General features: G+C 56.3%; 1 protein-coding gene across 2 annotated transcripts in view; it reads left to right on the forward strand.

Moving 5' to 3' along the window:
• Positions 1 to 5,795, forward strand: part of LOC103616349 (S-adenosyl-L-methionine-dependent tRNA 4-demethylwyosine synthase) — an 87,814-nt gene that overhangs the window by 79,264 nt on the left and 2,755 nt on the right. The window lies entirely within an intron of this gene.

Here is a 5,795-nt window from a genome sequence, read left to right on the forward strand (position 1 = left end):
GACTCCCAAATGTGCCCACAGAGCAAAGGCAGATGTGCCTCTGCCAGGAGCTCAGGAGTCATGGAATCACAGGATGGTTTGGGAAGGGAATTTAAAGATCATCCAGTGCCATGGGCAGGGACACCTTCTGCTAGACCAGGTTGCTCCAAGCTCCATCCAACCTGGCCTTGGACACTTCCAGCAATGGGGCTGTGGCAGCTTCTCTGGGCAACCTCTGCCAGGGCCTCACCACCCTCATAGTAAAAGATATTATCTTATATCCAATGTGAATTGACCCTGATGCTGTTGAAATCCATCACCCCTTGCAACAGGTCCTGCTGGAAAGGTTTGTCACCATCTCCCCTTCAGTACTGGAAGGGAAATTAAATGAAATACAAGTGAAATGCCAGAAAAATAATTCATTTTAAAGGATGCAGGAAATGAAAAGTAACGAGAACGTAGTTGCTTTCTGAGCTTCAGAAAAGATTAATGGAAAGACAGCAGAAATAGATAATGTGCCAGCTGATGGAATTGTAGAACCCTGGAATGGTTTGGGTGGGAAGGGACCTCAAAGCCCATCCCATTCCACCGGCAGGGACACCTCCCACTGTCCCAGGCTGCTCCCAGCCCCAATGTCCAGCCTGGCCTTGGCCACTGCCAGGGATCCAGGGGCAGCCCCAGCTGCTCTGGGCACCCTGTGCCAGGGCCTGCCCACCCTCCCAGGGAAGGATTTCTCCCAAATATCCCATCTAAACCGACTTCAGAATCTGCAAAGGGAGCAGCTGGGAAGGAGCAGAGAAAACCAGGACACCTGGCACTGGTTGTGTTTGATCTCACCTTAAATTGGCTTTATTTACAGTCTCACTCCTGGCTGTTGCCACTGGCAACTGTTCCTGAGAAAGCAAAATCTCCCTTTGCATTGTGAGGGCCAGGAAAGCAAACAAACAGATTGCAGAGACCTTCCTGAGGCAGGATTTAAGTAGCACCATTAGCAAGAAGAATAAATTGGTACCTGCCCAGGAGGAATTCAACAGCTGCTTCTCCTTCCACAGCCATTAGCAGAGGGTGTCTGTGGGAAACAATCTGGCCTCAGTGCTAAAATAGCCAATAAAAAATAAATTTATTTCCATTATGGTTTAATTTTTGAGTTTCAGGCTCTAGTGGAGAATAAAATCTGTCAGTGCCTATTATTTGCAGAGCTGTGCTCTGGGACTGATCAAACTGCAGCGAGTAATTGCAAAACCAAAGGGGTCTTCAAAAAATTAAGGAGTTGCAGGAAGAGTGAAACAAAAATCATTAAGAAATGTGATTTACTTCACTGTGTTTTCCTAGGTCCGAGTTTGGAGGTGTTCAGACAATACTCCTGATAAATTCAATGCTGCCATTGAATGCCAGCCTGTAGGAAAGAGTCTGGGAATGTCAGGAATAGCTGATCCTGCAGCTGCTGCCTGGGATGGGTGGCACTCATTGACTGGCACCGCTTGTGCTGAGTGACAGCTCAGGACTTGAGCTCCGAAGTCTCTTAAGGGCAGGGATTTAGGGAGAAAAGGGATTTTAAGGGGAGCAAACTGCAGGTTTTGTGTCTGGTGTTACTTTCTCTCTCTGGAGGTCACGGGGTGGCGCTGAGATGGGAACTGGGGCACTTGGGGCCTTCAGCGCCTTACAGATTCCCCCTTCAGCCTCCAAAGCTCCCCCCACACACACCCACATCCCTTTCCCTGCTGGCCAGCAGCGGGTGCTGCTCTCTGGGAGTGCCTGCAGTACAGGCGAGGTGCTCGTGGGAGCCCTCAGCACCCAGGGAGTGATGGATTCACTCCAGCCCCCGAGAGCTTTGGATCCCAAGGGAGCTCAGACAGCCCGAGAAACTGGAGCCTCACAGTGAAATGTTTGATGTCCAGTTCCCTTCAGAGAGCCCTGAAGATCACCCCAGAGAGGAACCCCTGTGCCCTGCTCCCCATGCCCTGAGGATCCATTTGTTCCTGGGATTTCCACAGCTTTGGGGCAATGGGTGTCACTCCTCAGAACCCCAGAAGGGTCTGGGTGGCGAGGGCCCTTAAATCCCACCCAGTGCCACCCCTACCATGGGCAGGGACACCTCCCACTGTCCCAGGCTGCTCCAAGCCCCATCCAGCCTGGCCTTGGACACTGCCAGGGATGGGTGGGGACAGCCAGGGCCGAGTGCAGCCTTCCCTGAGCTCAGCTGGGCTCCCAAGGGCGGGAGAGCTCCTCTTCCCTGCCCTTCCAGCATCCTGCTTCCAGCTTTCCCATGGTTTCCATCTCTCTTTGGGAGTTGCCTGGTGTGTTTGGGCTCCATCCTCTTCGATTCTTTAGCAGCAGTGCTGAATTCTTGAGTAATTCTCTTTGCTTTCGAGTGAATCCCATAAACCATGGTCACAAAAATGGGACTTGTGGCCCCACTTTGAACTAATGGGCTGAGATACCAACACAGCAGCAGCTGTCTCATGTACCAGTTAGTCCAAGGGACCTTTTCCTGCCTGGGACAGTCACTGCACCCTCGGGAGGACCAAGCAAGCTCCTGGGAACGGGGAGGAGCTGCAGCTGCTGTGCAGAGGGGATTCCTCTGCAGGAAATTCAGGATCTTGGTCATTTCTGGACTAAACCCCTCGGCCCCACAGGGCTGCATTTGCTTCCCATGTGTGTTCCACCCTGTCCTTGTCCCGAAGCACTTCCTGGCACTTCCAGCCCATTTTGTTCATTAACCCTTTCCCCCCGGGAGCAGGTGGTTGTTTTCCAGCTCCCTGGGGCTCTCCAGCACCGATTTGTGGCCAGTTCAGTCTGTGCCGTGTGCTGCTGCTGCTGCCCTCAGCCGGCCTGAGGCACCGGCACCCCGCAGCTCTGGGGCAGAACAGAGGATTCCGTGTCTCAGCATCCCTGACTCCTCCCTGTGACCCGGGGCTGATTTCCGTGGCACCTCGGGTTGCACAGCTCAGGGAATGCTCTGGAATTCCATCCCTGTGACCCGGGGCTGATTTCCGTGGCACCTCGGGATGCCAGCTCAGGGAATGCTCGGGAATTCCATCCCTGTGACCCGGGGCTGAGTTCCGTGGCACCTCGGGATGCCAGCTCAGGGAATGCTCGGGAATTCCAGTGCCTGCTCTCTCTGGAGGTCTCTGCTCACAGGGTGACATGAGCAGGGTGGGCTCAGCACGGTGCTGCCATCTGCCCTTTCTGCCTTAATTCATCTGTTAGGCCTGACTTAGAATCCTGGGATTGGTTAGAAGAGCTCTCCAAGGTCATTAAGTCCAACGTAAGTCAGCCCAGCAGCACCACCGTGTCCCCAAGTGCCACATCCACACATCTTTGGGACAATTCCAGGTGTGGGGACTCCCCCTGCCCTGGGCAGCTGTGCCAGGCCCTGACCTCCCTTTCAGTGAGGAAATTTTCCCTAATATCCAACCTGACCCTCCCCTGGCACAACCTGGGACTGTTTCCTCTTGTCTGTCACCTGTTCCCGGGGAGAGGGGACCAACACCTGCCTCCCTCCAGCCTAAAGCAGGCTTGCACAAGCAGAGTGCCCACCCCTGGATCCAGGCGTTCCCTCGTGATGCAGCTGTGTGCTCCAGCCCTCCCTTGCCTCACCAGCTGCATTCTTTCCCTGCTGGTGTGGCCTGGGACAGCGCTGTGTTCTCCAGCAGGGCAGGGTGACCCACAAAGGGAGAGGCTTTTGGGGACATCCCTTCCATAAGTTCATTTCCCATACCCAAACTCCCCTGGCAGGGTGGGCAGGCCCTGGCACAGGGTGCCCAGAGCAGCTGTGGCTGCCCCTGGATCCCTGGCAGTGCCCAAGGCCAGGCTGGACATTGGGGCTGGGAGCAGCCTGGGACAGTGGGAGGTGTCCCTGCCCATGGCAGGGGGTGGCACTGGGTGGGTTTTGAGGTCCCTTCCCACCCAAACCACTCTGGAGTTCTGTGTGGCTGCAGTGCTGGGGGTGCCACGGCACCTCCCAGAGGGGCTCAGCCCCCTCCATCAGCCACGAAACCATCCCAGCCAGGAGGGACTTGGCCTTTCCCTGCCCAGTGCCGGCACCGCGGGGCTGGCATGGGGCTGGCATGGGATGGCATGGGATGGCATGGGGCTGGCAGTGCCACGGGAGGCTCTGGGGCTGTCCTTTGGGGAAAGGCACTGGATGGTTCCGTGCTGAGCATTCCATGCTGAGCATCCCGGCTATATTTAGGGAGGAAGAGGAAGCACTTCAGTCCCAGCTGCACATCCCCTGACAAGGGTTAGATCAGGAACAAAGAGTCCATCACGTTTAGCTCCTTCCTGCCTCAGTCCTTCGGAGAGTGGGAGCTGTCCTTGTGATCCAGCATCCGGATCCAGGGACAGCATCACAGGGAGCGCCAAACTTGGGGCAGAAGGTCACGAAGAGGTGGAATATCCTGGGATCTGCAGCAGAGCAGGGATGGGGTGGATCCCAGGTGTGGCCAAGGTGTCCCCAGGTGTGGGCGAGGTGTCTGAGCAGCCGAGCAGCCTCCTTCGAGCAGGTGTGAGCACGGAATGGTGGAATTCCCGAGGGTTTTCCCCCTTCCCCTTGTCCCGTGCCAGCAGGAAGGTGGCTCTGCAGGGCTGCCTGTGTCAGTGATTAAAAGCTGCTCTCCGTTGTGCTGAATAACCCGGCGCTGTTCATCCCTGGGAATGGGAGCTGCCGGGATGGAGCCCTGGCTCCGCTGGCAGCGGGGCTGGATTAAAAACCCCAAATCTGCCATCATGAACTTCCCTTGGAATAACTGCCCGGGGTCAGCGGGGCCAGCACGGGGGCCGTGGGCTGTGGCACTGCTCGGCTCAGCTCGGGGCAGTTTGGGTTGTGCCCCTCTTGGGGAGTGCAGAGCAGTGAATCCCATCCCCAGGCATTCCACGCTGGCTCTGGAGCTGCTCCCTCTGCCCTGACACCTCTGCCTGCCCCCGAGCAGGGGCTGCAGGGCTGCTGCTGGTTCCCATCTGAAGCTCACGGGGATTTTGGTGCTGGCAGCTGTTCCCAGATCCCGTCTGCGGAGCTGCTGAGGGATTTAAGGCTCGGTTATTCCCAGGGCTGTGTCCCTGGGCTGGTTTTCCTTCAGCCCCATGGATTGGGATGTGGAGAGGCTCAGCTGTGTGTGCCTGGTGTCCCACTGTTTGTGGGACCAGAGTCAGGGAGTGGTTTGGGTTGGAAGGACCTTAAAGCCCACCCAGTGCCACCCCTGCCATGGCAGGGACACCTCCCACTGTCCCAGGCTGCTCCCAGCCCCAATGTCCAGCCTGGCCTTGGCCACTGCCAGGGATCCAGGGGCAGCCCCAGCTGCTCTGGGCACCCTGTGCCAGGGCCTGCCCACCCTCCCAGGGAACAATTCCTTCCCAATATCCCATCCAGCCCTGCCCTCCTTCCTCTTAAGGCCATTATTCCCATCTCTTGCCTCACCTGCAACTTAAAACCAGCTCAATTCCTTCCTAAAGCCTGAGCTTGGGATAATAATTGTAAAGGAGAAGTTTGTAGGGTTTTGCCAAGCCGTGTGACCCTGTTCAGAGCCATTTCTCCACAGTATTTCTCCTTGTTTTGCTGAGTGGCTCCAGTTCAGTCACTTCCCTGTCAAACAAAGGGAGCCTTAAATAATTGTGAGCTTTAATGAGGTGAGAAACCGGGGGTGATAATTCTGGGAATGATTTGTTTGTCTTGGAGAGCTGGTGCTGGCAGGCTGTGAAGTGTGCTGGGTTTTATGGCAGCCTGTGGGAAGGTGGAAAAGCTGCTGCTCTGTCCCGGGGATGGGCTGTCCTCAGAGGGCGACGGAGGAGTTCTGGATGGAGCCCCCGCGGTCGTTTTT

This window comes from Corvus brachyrhynchos, unplaced genomic scaffold (assembly GCF_000691975.1).
Source record: "Corvus brachyrhynchos isolate BGI_N302 unplaced genomic scaffold, ASM69197v1 scaffold15, whole genome shotgun sequence".
Lineage (NCBI taxonomy): Eukaryota > Metazoa > Chordata > Aves > Passeriformes > Corvidae > Corvus > Corvus brachyrhynchos.